Source organism: Acipenser ruthenus, chromosome 18 (genome assembly GCF_902713425.1).
Source record: "Acipenser ruthenus chromosome 18, fAciRut3.2 maternal haplotype, whole genome shotgun sequence".
NCBI lineage: Eukaryota > Metazoa > Chordata > Actinopteri > Acipenseriformes > Acipenseridae > Acipenser > Acipenser ruthenus.
In genome coordinates, this window is record NC_081206.1 from 6,095,078 (window position 1) to 6,111,270 (window position 16,193).

The 16,193-nt window shown below is 39.8% G+C and overlaps 1 pseudogene; it reads right to left on the minus strand.

The window, feature by feature from the left end:
• Positions 1–1,447: 1,447 nt before the first annotated feature.
• On the minus strand, positions 1,448–15,774 carry LOC117422322 (peroxidasin homolog; annotated as a pseudogene).
• Positions 15,775–16,193: the final 419 nt, after the last annotated feature.

A 16,193-nucleotide genomic window follows, 5' to 3' on the forward strand; every position in this document is an offset into this window, starting at 1 on the left:
TCATCAAAGGGACCTGCCCTTGATCTTAAACCTGTTGGGTTATATGACTTCCTCTTACATTCTGTATTTAGTCTAAACTGCTTATTCATAAAGCAGGCAAGGTTAAACATTACAACCTGGCATACCCCTGTTTTATTAACCTGGATTTGGTTTGTTTATAATATTTTACTTAGTGGGTGAAAAATAAAATAACCAGGCCTCTAGGGAAATTCAATCAATCAATTTTATTTTTATATACCACGTTTCCTGTAGAACATCTCAAAGCGCTGTACATAGCATTAAATGCATCAGCAATTGTTAATATCACCAGATACATCATTATTATTATTATTATTATTATTATTTATTTCTTAGCCGACGCCCTTATCCAGGGCGACTTACAATTGTTACAAGATATCACATTATTTTTACATACAATTACCCATTTATCCTTGCTCAAGGGTGCAGCAGCATTGTGAGGCTGTGTGGTTAAGGAAAGGGGCTTGTAACCAGAAGGTCCCCGGTTCAAATCCCACCTCAGCCACTGACTCATTGTGTGACCCTGAGCAAGTCACTTAACCTCCTTGTCCTCCGTCTTTCGGGTGAGATGTAATTGTAAGCAACTTTGCAGCTGATGTATAGTTCACACACCCTAGTCTCTATAAGTCGTCTTGGATAAAGGCGTCTGCTAAATAAACAAATAATAATAAGTGTCCTCCACCTGGGATTGAACCCACAACCCTCTGGTCAAGAGTCCAGAGCCCTAACCACTACTAGAGAGTTAATACAAAAGCCATTACAATATATAAATAAATGTGAAACATCAATTATAAGTTATACTAAACAATGGTTAATTACCAAAAGCCAAGGAAAACAAGTGTGTTTCAAGTGTACATTTCAATTTTTCTACAGAATCAGTGAGTGCCAAAGAGAAGGAGCACACAAAGAGAAGCTTCGACCTCTCAATGTAACACATCTAGTTGATGGAACAGCCAGCAGCCCAGCTGCTGAGGAGCGAAGCTGAAACCCAGGGACATAAAAATGGTCAACTGATTACCTGCATTATCACATAACTGTCGAGCTGGTGTCAACTTTAATTCTTCACATCCATTCTTCACATCCAAATACAGTTATAAATGTCACTGCCTTGCTCTATTACACTTTCGTAAGTGTTTTATTACATCTAGGCCACTTCCCTCATAAACAATAACAGTGATGGGAATCATTTCATAAATTTCCGTCTGGTGTGCTGTAATTGGTTATTCTGGAGTTTAATTTACTGTGTTTACATTTCCCTTCACTTTTGTTTAGTCTTGGTAGCCTGGTAATTAGTTTCCTTGCAACAAAAACACACTCCTGTACAGGAATCAGACAGTACTGTCAGTGTAATAAGAGCAGTGTGGGGAGTTATATGGGAGGTGTAATGAAAATTGCAACAGATCAAGGAACACAACATGCCACTACTGTAACATTTTGGGCATTGTTTAATACAGTCAAACCTGTATTCTTTTAAAGATTGTCCAATGGAACGACAAAGCAGAGTAGACTCAAAGCATAAGCATGGCAGTGCTAAGTAAATGGGTACATCTAATTTAATACGACAATAGACTCTTCATCTGTACTGTTCCTCCAGTATATGATATCAAAATATGTTCAGTCAATGATAATGTAATTAAAAAACAATAATGGTTTGTATTTGGTATGACTATAGCATGTACACACATTTAAAACACATTGCCTCTGTACTAGTTTTCATATTTAATGCAAGATTTGCACAAGTTTAAAGAGAACATACTTTAAATACAGTTTAAATTCTTGGCATTTTTTTATTGAAAAGTAAATGAGGTAAATGTAACCACAATATTGATTCAAAAGTACTTTTTAAAATAACTTCACAAACACCAAATCATAATATATGCACACAACAGTACTCATTTAATTGTCTTATTTTGTTACAAAATGTAACATTTCAAAAAATTACATTTTCACATACAGCAATAAACTGAGGAGTTAAAACATACAATTTAACCTTCAATTTTGTACCCAATTTAAAATGAACACTTCCCACTTCAACACACTCAAGAGGACTCAAGTTGCCAATATCGCCAACTTGCTACAAGTGAGATAGGACCCCAACATGCTTCACACTGTAGTCCAAAGGGCATTGCTTTTACTAACTGTGCCACATGTGACCCCTGATGCTGGTTTCTGATAGGCTGGGCATGTTGTCACTCCATGTCAATGCAGTGTTCTATTCTTTTGGCAGCTTCACAGCGATAGAAATGGAGGACCTTCCTGGGTCAAGTCAGATAAAAGATAAGGTTTGAAAAGGAGTCACATTTCAGAACTGTAATGTCTGGATATTGGGAAAGCATCATAAATCATCCATAACGTCAAGCCCTCAATCATAAAATCTAAGGTAAAACTTAAAGAAAGGAAGTCAAGTGGGTAAAACGTGGTAAAGTCATAGCTCAAAGTCTTCTGTAAATGAATCAGACAGTATTTCAGTTGACCATAGTTCGGTGCCTGGGGGTGTCTAGATGGCATGCACAATTTCTTTCACTTGTAGCACACAGGACAACAGCTTCCCTCCACCCTCACCGAGTTGTGGCAGTTAGTCTCTGGGCAATGTTCAACCTTACAAATCACCTGAGCGCGCTGGAATCGAAACAGATCATAAACAATGTTAGGCTATACAGTGTCTGTATATAGCACCTGGCAGCATCACATTCGCAACAGCAATGAAAGCACTGCCCATACTGCTATTCCTTATTAATAAACTAGGATTGGAGCTTGTGCCTCTTACCCCACAGAGGCAGGTTGTGCAGTCATCCTTTCTCCAGGTCTCCCCCCTGAGCCTTTGTGTTTCTGTTTCATCCAGACAGGCTTCACGCTTCAGCCGAGCTTCCAGTTTGTTGATCTGTCACAGAAGTGACATGAATGAAAGAGTGTTGACTGCTAACCCCTTGTGCTTCCTGTTGAAAGTCCCATGCTACTATACACTGTGCTTGGTGGATATCTATTTGTGGTGGTTGAATTGCAAGAGCCAGCAAAGATGTCGACAACATCTGCGGATAAAGACACAACCTTCGTCTTAAAAAGGTTTCAAAATTGATGCCTCCAGTTAAAAGCTCCAGTGAAATCTGTATGTTTTCTGGGTATTGTTTTATACTTTTCATGTCTGAGGGGCCAGTAATGGTAATTCAGTCCAAACTGGAATTCAAATTCACTGTACCTGTTTTTTTAGTGAGGAGATGGTACGCAGCATTTCTGTCACAAATTCACTTTCTTCAGAAGCAGCAGTCATGTTTACAAAGCTCCTTTGTTCCTCAACATGCCTTTAAAAGACAATATAAATAAAGGATTCCTTAAGACAGCCGGCAACATGCTAATGGAGTCACTAAACATACAGATTTTATTTATTCTTCAACTGTCATTGTGCTTCAGTCCAGGTTTCCAATATCACTGTTATAATCCTATTTACATTATTACAGTTGGTTTGGAAGTACAGTTCCCTCTTCTGGAAAGCTACTGCACATACACGTATGGCCCACTTTACCAAGCCTCTCCTGTTTTCAAGCAGAAAAACTGTTATTATTGGTTTCACAGACCGCATTAGCACTAATCTTAAAGTACCTTACCTACGTTAACATTGGGGTAAAACCAGCCATGAATGTTTTATTAATTGTAAATGACTGGCATAATTGTCAGTGAGCAGTCATTTTAAAAAGGGTTGGATATAAAATATTGATTGTCATTCTCTGTGTTGCTATGCTAGTATAATTTTGTCTGTGAACTTTGTTGTATTAGGGTGAGGTAAGGGCAAGCATTCTACAATGTAAAAATAAGTCTATGATAGCGGATCACACCTACACAATGATCATATTTAGAATGCATGCTTATACTACAAAATATTTCTGCTAACGCTAATTCTCAAAAAGAAGCAGCTATGTTAACAATAGCTCTGGTTGGAAACCTCAAGCCAGACAAGTTTTGATGATAACATCATTGCTGTCCATTTAGGGTCAGTCTGAAATAAATCACCCAAAAGGCAACACCCTACCCCCTCTGTGCACAGGGATGTTCAAGATAAAAAGAAATGAAAAAAAAAAAAGGGTAATTTGTCATGGAATTACACTTTTGTGACCTTTTGTACATGCACCAAATGGAGTGACACTTTTGTACACTTGTTGTGTTGTAGAATCAAAGCTACATGACTAGTAGGTTTATTTACTATTGACCAATGAATGTGGTTTTATAAACAGAAAAGTGGTTATAAAGGATGTGAATAAATTGTGTATAAATAAAGCATAGCTAGATTGTGATAGACCAGAGGACGAGAATACTGCTACACTCTACCCTATTGCTTGCTGTGTTATTTATCAAGTTTGTTGTAGTGAGGGAATTCATTGGGTTCAACCCACAAAATAACATGCACTTAGGGTGAGGCGGTGAACACTCCACAAAAAGGATGGTGCATCTATGGCTGAGTCATATTTGCGGGGAAATGCTTGGAAGTTATCCTTGCTTTGTAGATAAATAGAGAGGACTTCATTCATCATGAGCACTAATAAAGCATCACAAAAAATCAAACAAACAAATTCAAACAAACTACCATCGCTTCACGTGTAAAGATTACCTCGTTCTTCTCCGAGATGTGCCATTGTCTACATAGCTGAATTCAGCAGAGTGATTACTGGGGAAGGTCTCAGGAAGTCCTTCAGCCTGCCCTTTGGTAAAACAAACAAGGGGAAATGAAAAACAACTATTTCTATTTCTGTGTAGTAGTAATGTTTATCTCCATTCATTTGTTTGTCCAGCTAGCTGCACACTAATGGCCTCAGCAAATGTTATTTGTGCTTCTGTTGTGTAACCAACAGCTGTATTGTCTCTAGCTTTATATTGGTTTCATTGATTTATTCCATTCCTATTTTTAATCCTACCTGTGATAAATGAAAACGATTGTGGGACACATCAGCTGCAAAATAAGGGTCATACCTTCATAGCACTGCTGCCACAAGCGCAGGTCGATGTACGGGATGTCGCTGCAAGAAACAAATCCGTGAGGGAAGTCCGCAATCTGGAAGACATCTGGTTGGATCTCAGTGATGTCATCCACGTTGTCACAGAGGACCCTGGCCAGGGAGGCTTGACGAATCTGGGTCAGCTGTGCAGGTGTGAATACCCCTGGGTTCTCGTACCAGAAACTGCAACAGCAGAGCATGAAGAAAGCAGATTAACCTTGGAAGAACTTCTACCAGTCCGCTATTGACCACTGTACTAATCAGGGTGCTCTTACCGGTCTCCATCTCGCAGTTTTTGAAACTCTATCACAAGCAGACACAGAAGAGTGGCTCCAAGTCTTGTCCCTGGGACCAGGTCTTCATTCATCAGTGCTGGGAACAAGTCGATATTCTCTGTAATGCCATATAACCTGGGAATTCAATCAAACTTGTTTAATCTAATGTAAAACATATATTCTCTGAAGGATTTTTCTTGGTCAAACTGCCAAAGTTTTTTTTTTCTGGTTGTTTTTATGCTCTAATTGAATATATAATGATTTTTTTTAGCACAATGCTGTAGACCATGATTGTCTAACAGATGGTGCGGGAGCCATGTGTGGCTCATTGAGCTTCATATGGTTATTTTGTATCTTATCTAAGGTTGCAATGGGTTTGAAAACAGCACAATGACAATCTGTTAGTTAGAAGAAAATACAGCAAAACTGATGTTTAAAAATTCAATGTTTAAATGTACCAAAAACTACTGAAACACTGTTTGTGTGTATTTGCTAGTACCATTTTTGTAGTAAACTAATCTTTCTTTTTAAGGGATATTTCTGCCTCTATAAGATGTCCCTGGTCATCAGTATGGCTTTTTTATACTAAATGGTTAAACAACCACTGCTGTTAAAAAAATAAAAAGAGTTTTAAAAACTGCCATGGGTACAACTCACTTTTTCAACTTTTCTCGAATTTCTGGGTTCTTGATCTCATTTCTAAGATCCTCAAAATCCTGAGCAGGGTGAGGTTGCAAAAGACCCTGTAATCCTTGTATGGTGGGATCCCATGGTCACGCCCTCTTTGGATGCTGAGAGAGGCGAGATCCAAGTTGACAGCTCTGGTTGTGGCGAACAACTGCTCCGTGAGAACTGGACTCAACTGCTCAGTTGATACTCTCATCTTCCCAGGCCTTCCAAAAAGACCACGTAAGATGGGGTCAATGCCTCCCTCACGGACAATCCGAAATGGTGAAAAGAAGGCCTTTTGTAACGGCAGATGACCTTCAGGGATGACCCCAAAGGTCTTGTTAAACCGATAAACAACTGGGTCTATCATAGTGTGGCCAAACCGGAAAGCAGCTGTGGCAAAAGAATTGGAAATCCCTGCATTGGTGTTGGGGTCGTAGCCTTTGTATTCCCCCAGCCTCCTCATCCCAGCCACCCCCAGGATCTTGGGCAGCCAGTGACTGTAGGTTATATGCTGCATCTGCGCACCCACTATTTTTCTAGCCTCATGGTAAATGGTGTTGCTATTCCACTTTGGGTTGAGCTCCAGCAGTTTTGCGGCTATACGGTTGTGCTCCCTGAACCAAATTGTGTGCATGGCTGTCAGCCCAAGATGCTCGTTGGCTCTAAAGTCTCCCGATAAAAAGCATGGGATAGAGGTTTTATCTCTGACAGACTGTGGGTGGGCTCATCGCAAAGGGCATCAAAGGTTTTCCTGAGCCGGGCGCAGCATCCCCTTTCCTCAGGAATCCTTTGCTAGTCAGATCTCTTAGCTGCTGCGACTCATGCTCAGTGCTCCCATACACATTCGAGGCATCAATGTAGGAAGTCAAATGGTTCATCTGCTCCCTCGGGAGTACAGAATTTATGAACAGAAATGCCTCGCCACTTCCACAAACTGGGCTACTGCGCATCAATGGCATGCATCTCTTGCCCCGTGCAAAAGGGTCATTTTCTGGGATCAAGATAGAAAAGCAGGGCGGGTCTTCCGTGCAGACTTCACTGCAGCGTTTCCCGTCTGAAAAACGGGAATTGCTAATCGCTGCTACGGTCCGAACAACATCGTGGGTGAGGAGCTGACCCCACTGCATCAGCATCTTAGTGAACTGGTTCTCAAGAGTCATCGTCTCTGACCTCATCAAAGTGGTTGACACCAGACGGGCTAGTGGGAGAGGATGCTGGTTGTCACTCGTGGAGCCCCGTGGCAAGTTGAACCCATCCTTGTAGGCTGGTTTTAGGAGCCGCTCGAAGGCCGTTGCAGACGCCCCCCACTTTGGGTGCTGGAGATTGTTGCAGCTGCCATCTTGTGTCCTATATTTCTGATGGAAGCACATGTCTGAACAGTCGGGGGATCTCCTTTGGGCTGCACAGGGCTGTCTATGACTTGCAACCATTTTGGAGAAACCAAAACATTAAAGCTTTGTCTGTCTACATAGAAAAAAAGAAAAATATTTTTACAGCCAACTGTTTTTGTTCCATCATGGTTCACATAGCTCTATACGGCAGATAGTTGTTTAGACATTGAGATTAGGTTGTGCTGTAGACACTTACATATTCTCAAGCAAGCAGTGCACAACATTTACATTTGGGCTGCATTCAAAACACTGTTTTTGTCTGGCAATATTTTTTGCATGATGCCGACTTCTATTTATGTCAACATAGCCCACAAATAGTTGTTTGGTGGTGCCCTGTAACATTATCATTAAACAACTTAATATATCTATATGCTTTACATTTTTGAGTATAAGCATGAACACCAAACAAGCTTTACAGCAATCAGTCCTGTTCTCTTACATGTCACATTCAGGGTCTTTGCAACCTTCTCTTGGATGAGCTCTAGCGTCCTCTCAAAGATCTCCCTGGCTCGCACAGCCTCCACAGTGTCAGGGTCCCGGGGGTACCTGAACAGTGCCAGAAGGTCGTTCTGGGATTTGGGGCGTCTGCCAGAACCAGAATAAGAAAAATAAATGCCTAGTATGGTCTGATATCCAAACATTTGAAACCTAGACCAGCAACAGTGCAAATGTATTTTAACTGTTCCAACCTGGAATGAAATGGCTCCAATACTTGCATGCTAAAAATATGTTTTTTCGTTGAATCTACTGCATCATCAATATTTTTAATGGCCTCCTGGATTGCTGCCTCAACATAGCTGTCTCCAGTTCGGCTTACTTCTGAGTCTTGGTAGGATAACAATTAAAAAAAAAAGCAACATAATCACCAAAGAAACCAAACTATTTGACATACCAATTTAGAGAATAACTGAATTGCACAGCAATTGCACTGTGTTCCATCTAAAAGTAGCCAATACATGCATGACAGATTTCATATACAGTAAGGATAAACTCATTCAGATTTATTATATACAGAGAATCTATCTGTTATAGTGTTAGTGTCTTCTTGTTCACACTGTGACTGGCGAGTGTATCACAAAAGGTCAGCACACACCTCCCCTCACACTCAGGACTGTTAGAATCATGCGACTGCTGGACGACCCAAAGGCATTGCGAGCAGTACATTCATATTCTCCTTGGTCCACTTCTCCCACGTCTCTGATAGTCAGCGATCCCTCCTGACTCACAAGAAACTTTCCGCTGTTCCCAATCTGGACACCGTCCTTTGGAAAACAGCAAATGGGTAATTTGATTACCGTTAATGATATGTTTATAGAAGACAGTTCTATCTAAACATATCTAAAATTATTAGAAAATGTTGCTCTTACTCGTGAAGCAGCACATCACTGTATTTTATGATGGTGTCTGCAATCAGTTTTTCCCCCTACATTTACGACACCTAAATGACAGTAACCAATCAGTGGGCGGTTTAAAATTTAGACGATTCCTAAGACAATTTCTTTAAGGGATTAAAGCATGTGGACCAGGTTTGACGGTATGTATTCCTAAAACAGGGATCTTCAACCCTGGTCTTGGAGAGCCCCAGTCCTGCAGGTTTTATAGGTGCCTTTACGTCATCAGTGGCTAAAGATCTGGAACACATGATAATCTTGACTAATTAAGCCAATTATTGGTTCAATTAAGTAACTGAGAGCTCGGCTGAAACGAAAACCAGAAGACCCTGTAGCTCTCCAGGACCCTGGTTGGAGACCCTGTCCTAAAGGGCAGCGGTGTGGAGTAGTGGTTAGGGCTCTGGACTTGACCAGAGGGTCGTGGGTTCAATCCCAGGTGGGGGACACTGCTGCTGTACCCTTGAGCAAGGTACTTTACCTAGATTGCTCCAGTAAAAACCCAACTGTATAAATGGGTAATTGTATGCAAAAATAATGTGATATCTTGTAACAATTGTAAGTCGCCCTGGATAAGGGCATCTGCTAATAAATAAATAAATAATAATAAAATTACTTTAGACCAGGTGATCACAGGGGGAGGCATGGCCTTGGCAGAGCATGCAATCTGAATATCTTGACCGAGGTCAGCGGCAATGTCCCCTGGGGTCTGCACAAACACTGGACTCACTGTTAAAAAAAAAACAAACAGAAGACAAAACAAACCATCACCTTGAATTTGCCCTTCCATTTACTTAGTTATCTTTACCCTCCTGTTCTGTTAAGATGAACCAGCGAGATGTACAATTGCAGCATTCTGTGTGGTTCCAATTACAGAAATATATATTTTTTGGTAAATTTTTGTGTTGAGGTGCTCTCACGTAAGTTCAGGACCTGCTCTTCAGTTCAAGTTGCCACTCAGAGGTATATGTAATGTATGCTGGATCAGCCAGTGTGCCTTTTGTATTGGTAAGAGCCCGTACAACAGCAGTGTACCTGCAGCTGCACCTGAACTCAGATAAAAGCCCAGTAACAGAGTGGTTGTAACAAGAACCACTCTGAATCATTGCAAACATCGAGGGAACATGCATTTTAAAGATGTTTGTTCTTTAAATAACACAGAGAATACAGTAAACCTTGTTTTCCACAAGGTTACTTTCACCAAAGCGTCCCAGGCAGATTTTACCCAAACAAGGTAAACCATGTAGATAAACACCAGCCCTTCAGAAAGTGCAAAAGGCTGAATTTAATGTGCAGAAAATATACTATTTAAAAAAAAACAAAAAACATTCCCCCAATTTATTCCCACATCCTTAACAAAACATTCCAAGTGAATGACACATCTGCCTCATAAAAACAGAGACATGCCTGCACTATTAAGCCTGCACTATTGTTGGCACTTAGCCCAAATAGTAATTCTCTAATTTATGTAAAGCGCTGTAGAAGTACTGTAAAAGAATGTTCTTAATATACTGCACCCTTCCATCTCCTTCTCTTCCTGCTAGAAAACCATACAGCTGTCAATTGCACATTCTCTTTAGCACCCTCTAGTTGACTGTAGCCAGGGTTTGTTTTTACCTTCAGGAAGCACTATAAGCTGTACCACAGTGAAGTTTGCCCCTGCGCTGTTTGAAGCATGGCATTCATACTGGCCTTGGTCATGCTGTGCCACATTAACGATCCTTAGGGTACCACTTGACAAAACAGTGTAGCGCTGGTCACTAATCTGAGCACCTAGAAATACAAAAAAAAATGTTTTTAACCTTATAGTAATCTAAAATGAATTGTCATACTACTGAATAGCAACTGTATCCAAAATGATGCAGCATATATTTTTGCTAGAACAGTCCCTAAAGTCAACATTACTCTGCATCACTCAACATTACTGGTTTAGTGATCACCTGCTTTGGTCCAGGTGAAGGTGGCTGGGGGGGTCCCCTCTGCAGAGCAGATAAACTCCACACTTTGCCAGTTCAACACTGTGCTGTCAGTGGGGAGTGTAGAGAATCTGGGAGCTTCTGCTAAGGATAGAGAGGAAAGAGAAAATCTGTAACACCAGTGAAAAAAATGTGACATTTCAAGACATATACACAGACAAAACAATGTATTAAAATTGTTCAATAATACCAAACGTTTGGTTTCATATCAAGATTATATTGAATTTCTTGAAAAAAACCATATGTGCACCAGAAAAGTATAACAAAATTGAAAATTTGAGAGTCCCCAGCCATGAGAACAGTTCAAATGAAGGATCAACGACTTGCCTTGTATAATGAGGAGAGCCGAGGCCTCGACAGAGCCCTCTATGTTGCTGCCTGTGCAGATGTACTCGCCCTTGTCATTGACAATGACTCCCTCAATGAAGAGCCCCCCTGAGGGGGTGATGGTGTACCTCTGGCTATCTGGCAATGGTAAGTGATCGGGTCCCCTAGTCCAGGAGACTCGAGGCGGGGGAATTGTCAAACAGAGGTACATTTACCATTAATTATACATTATTTTTTTTTGCAAACTTAAAATGGAAACAGACAATCAATTTCTCTAAAAAGAAAAAAAAAATTCACAAGACAAAATGAGAAGTCCACCGCAAAGTTGCACAAGTAATAAAATGTACAAGACCCAATGTATTGCATATGATAAATGTTTGCATGCTATTTTCTTAATGGTGGAAAAATTAGAAAAATTACATTAACAATGATGTAAAAGACTGGAAAATATGATAAATTAAATTTAAAAAGATGTAAAAGACTGAAAACAGCATAATGTACCAGATTTGAATGGGCGCTTCCGAGCTTTCTTAGCAGAAGTTGTTTAGGCACTGTTTCAGCATGTGCGAGCAAGTGAAGTGCGCTGCGTACCACTTTTTACCGCATACCTGAAAATAACACTACACCAGTGTTAATGAAGGAGCTACAGACTGTTCGGATAAGTCAGACGCAGGCTGATCAGTAACTGGCATTTCTTGACTAAACTAGTTCTTAAGGAAATCGGGGTCCAAAGCAAAACAAAAATGAAAATCTGAAAGACATTTTAAAGTTGTTATAAAACACGCATCGGTGGAGGCAGTATTGCTTGAAGTACCGAAACGCAGCTCTGCCCTGAATTACACCACTGGATTGGAATGTAGCAAAGACACATTCGAAACTAGTCCTGGTAAGCATGTTATTCCACTTATGTGCATCCCATGCTAGATATACCCATGCTTGTGGTACAACATACATCCACAAAGTGACTTCCATGTATACTTGGCATGCTGCATATACTTACTGCAGCTGAACTCATGTATAGGTACCGCGGTTACAGGCAATCCCTGTAGGTTGCTGGGATGCACACAGATGGCGCCTGCTGGAACGCTGCCTCGCTGCTCGTATTCCCCGAGAAGCTCTGCCAACCAGGCTAGTTCACAGTCACAGATCAGGGCATTGGAGTCCAGACGTCTAGAGAGGAAAAGTACACAAAGGCAGAGCATATGATTTGAGTAATATGGGAGCCCAACAGAAATGTGGGCAGTATAAAAATAACCCTGAAGATTTAATTGAAGCATTTCAATATATATATATTATTTTCTTTACAAATTCTAATAGGTATACATGGATTGAATCAGGAAAAAGCAGCATAGGTCAGCAGATTATTTCTTAACTTTCCTCAGCAGGGTCTATAGACACTGACTCCCATTATCCTCCTGTCTCTGAGCTGTTTTGTCTGTCTTTGAAGCTACACCTTCCCCTGACAGGGATCCGCGGCACCACTGTGCTCCTGCAAGGTCATTGGAAGATGAACCTTTGCATGATTATTTCTCTTATTTTTACTTGACGGGGAGCTGCAGACGCATTTCATTGTGTCCTTGAAAACGTTCTAATACGGTTATGATGTTATTAATCATTGTTACCATGGTTAATAACACTTTTTCTTCTGCATAGCAACATTTGATTGCTAACTTTTTTTAAATTTCCAAATACAGGTAGCAACGTGCCCTTAGTCATTTCAAGATATAGCCAGAATGGCTGGATTAAAGCAAGTTAGAGATTACTTACAGTCTGCTGAGCAGCTTGAAGGCTCCTGGCTTTATCTTCGATATTCTGTTGTTGTTGAGAAACCTAAAAAATAGTACAGATCGAAAATCAAAACAATCAAAACGACCTGTCCTGAGACGGTTCAATTCTTGTTTTTCATTCTGGTCTGCTTCAGTTCGATTGACTGTTATAGGTACCAGCCAGAACGTGCAGGTTCAATATTTTCTGTTGTTACGGGGCATGCCATTTCTATTTTATGTGACAAAAGCTTTAATTGTGACCCCCGTTTGACTGGAAGTACATGGCTGAGATACCCCGTTCTCACACTCTACTTGAACTCAACCAGGTCTGCATTTAACACTGCTGTTAAATCAACAATCAATTGAGCAAAACATTCCTGTGGGTTATATTCATGAAGGATTACCGTGCATAGTGGGTAGACGCTCACTTGTGGTGTGTGTGGTCACTGGGTTCATTCCCCTTGCTTTTTAAAGTAGACACACATTACAGCTCCTGATTGCTTTATATTACAGTCCCTGGAGATCCAATTTCTATATGTTTGCAATGACTTCAATAAGGACCTCTGGAGTTCAGTGTTACTGTAATCATGCTTTTTTTAGGATACTTACAATCTCTGAAGACTTGGTAGATCATTAAATATGCCAGACTCAAGAATTTCCAGGTTGTTAAAATGAAGATATCTAGTTAAACAAAACAAGAAGAGCTTGATTTAACAGAAAAAAGATATTACCAAAAATAAAGCCAATGTGTAGATATTATTTTATATATTTTATATGTCATATATTGAAAGAAAACCAAAAGTGTCCATACTCACAGCTGTTCTAATGATATCAGTCCTTTAAAAGCCTCTTTCTGTATTTCCTGTATTTCATTTTTATAGATGAAGCTTTAAAGGTGGAAGTAAGAGAAACCACAACAGTATAAGTACAAGGTGAAATATCAAACTGTTCTTATTTGGGCATCGTAATGATTCCTGAACAATGATACTCACAGATATTTGAGATTCTTCAGATTTTCAAAGGCTCTTCTTGGAATAATTCTTATCTGGTTATTGTTCAGCTGTCTGGGTAAACAATGGTAGAGGTCATTATGACATGTTGACACTATTATCATTGCAGCACCCACCTCCTTCCCAGCAGGGCCTATAGGAACACTCACAAGAAGGGATCTCGATTACCCTAATCCTACTACTGAAACAAGATGTGATCAGCACGCGTTGAAACCACGTGTTTGTCATTTACATCATTCCCTGCAAAAAAAAAAGGGAGCACAAAGAGGTTAAGTGACTTGCTCAGGGTCACACACAGTGAGTCCGTGGCTGACCTGGGATTGAACCAGGAACCTCCTGGTAACAAGGCCCTTTCTTTAACCACTGGACTACAAAAGTTGCGGTACGTTTTTACTGGTTGAGTTACAAACTTAAAAAGTCTATGCGAGAGCTACCAATATCCTAATTTGAAAACAAATCTAAGCACCCTTATAAAATGTAGCAATATTTTCTGTGTGGATTTGATGCAGCATTTCAAGGTATTTAAATTCATAAAACTAAAAGAACCAATAAAAATACAACTCCTTTTCTTCACCCACTAAATGACATCCCTGTGCCCGTAATGAGCTTGGATTGGTGTTGGGATTGTACATCTGGAATTCCTCTATTCCTAACAACTTGGAAAAACGTGATTTTTCCAGAATTAAATTCAATTACAAATCACACAAACACTTACACTTGTATTCAGAAAATGATTACATATGATTGACACTCATATACATTTAACTGGGGTTCTCAGTGCAATCCAGGACTACAGTAAATATTACAGTGCTAACAAATTCATTGTCTTAGAGATACTGTTGTCCTTAGCATGGCCATAACCAGAGCTGATATTCTACTGAGGTCAAACTTAGGTTTCAAACTATAGCTGGCAGTATGACTGCTTGGTATTTACTATTCAACCTCCAAATCTATGTTACACAGCAAACCAACAGAGAAAATGAAGGAGTCTTTTGTACTTTACCAGGATTTTTACATGAGCATCAGCATTGATGATGCAAAAAAACACCCGAGGACACGACATCAATGTTCTCATAGCTAGTGACAGCCATGGTCCTAAGATATATAAAACCATTTTTTGATAACAAACAAACTCTTTTAAAACTATGTGCATATAAATGCACATTTAAAAAAAAAAAAAAGTAAAACAGTAAATTATACTTCTATCTTAAATAAACTGACAATACCCTATATTTCAATTACTTATCGTAATTATACCTAATAACATTTGTCAATAAAAATGGGATTTTTATATTTAAGGCATTGCATTTTTTGTTAATTATTTCATTAACTTGCATGCTGATATAGCATTTTTAGCTTTTCTGTGTATTGTACTTGTGCTCAATAAAACCACCACCAACAAATACACTTACTAAAATGCAATAAAATTTGATAAAAGTCACTTTTGTTTTTAAATAAAGTAATCATTAATCCGTGACACAATTCTCACTAATTTATATAAACACCCTTATTTCATATAGCTGCCACCTACTGCAAGATTTCTTAAAATAAATAAATAAATAATACTTACAACAAATTGGTCTGCGGAGGGACCCAAGGAATAGTTTGCAGCCTCAAGTGCATACACCTCACTGTAGTCTGATAGCAGAGACATTGGTTTGGGCAAGGCAGCGACCAACAGGAAAAAACAAGAAAAAGAGTTCCTACAAACACTGTATATCTGGACAGCATGTTGCACCGCTGAGAAGTAGATTTTTTGGAGAGTTCCTGGCTGCTTTTAAAAGTTTCTAACAGTCCTGAGTAGGTGGGACTGCACTGATACACACACACACACACACACACACACACGCACGTTTCCAATCAAAGTCTGCTTCGCTCCTCTGAGTCCAAGGCATGGCTCACTTGAGCCAGCACTCTGCTGTGGGCCAGCCAGATTCACTAAATATTTACTCCAATGCCAACAAGCTAATCAAACTGACAACGCTGGAGAACAATAAGCAAAACAAATGAAGTGCTTTGCAATCTATTGTCCTATTCTCTTCAATGCCAAGTATACTAGTCTCTGTAAGTCACCTTGGATAAAGACGTCTGCTAAATAAACAAATAATACTATCTTCTAGCTACAGTAAATACTGTACATGTTGTCTCCTGCTGTATATTTTGCATTACTAAGCAATTATTTAGTTTTTCTTTATGTGGGTGTTGCAGCCATTGATACTACACAGCAACTACTGACCCACAATCCTGATGAATTCTCAGAGATTATTGCTCCTTGCAAAGATGAAAAGGGTAGATGATGAGAACACACTCAAGATTCATGGCAGATCAGCAAAGCCATGGTTGAAGTGGTTGGTTTTGACAGCCAATGATTTGATATTGTGAACG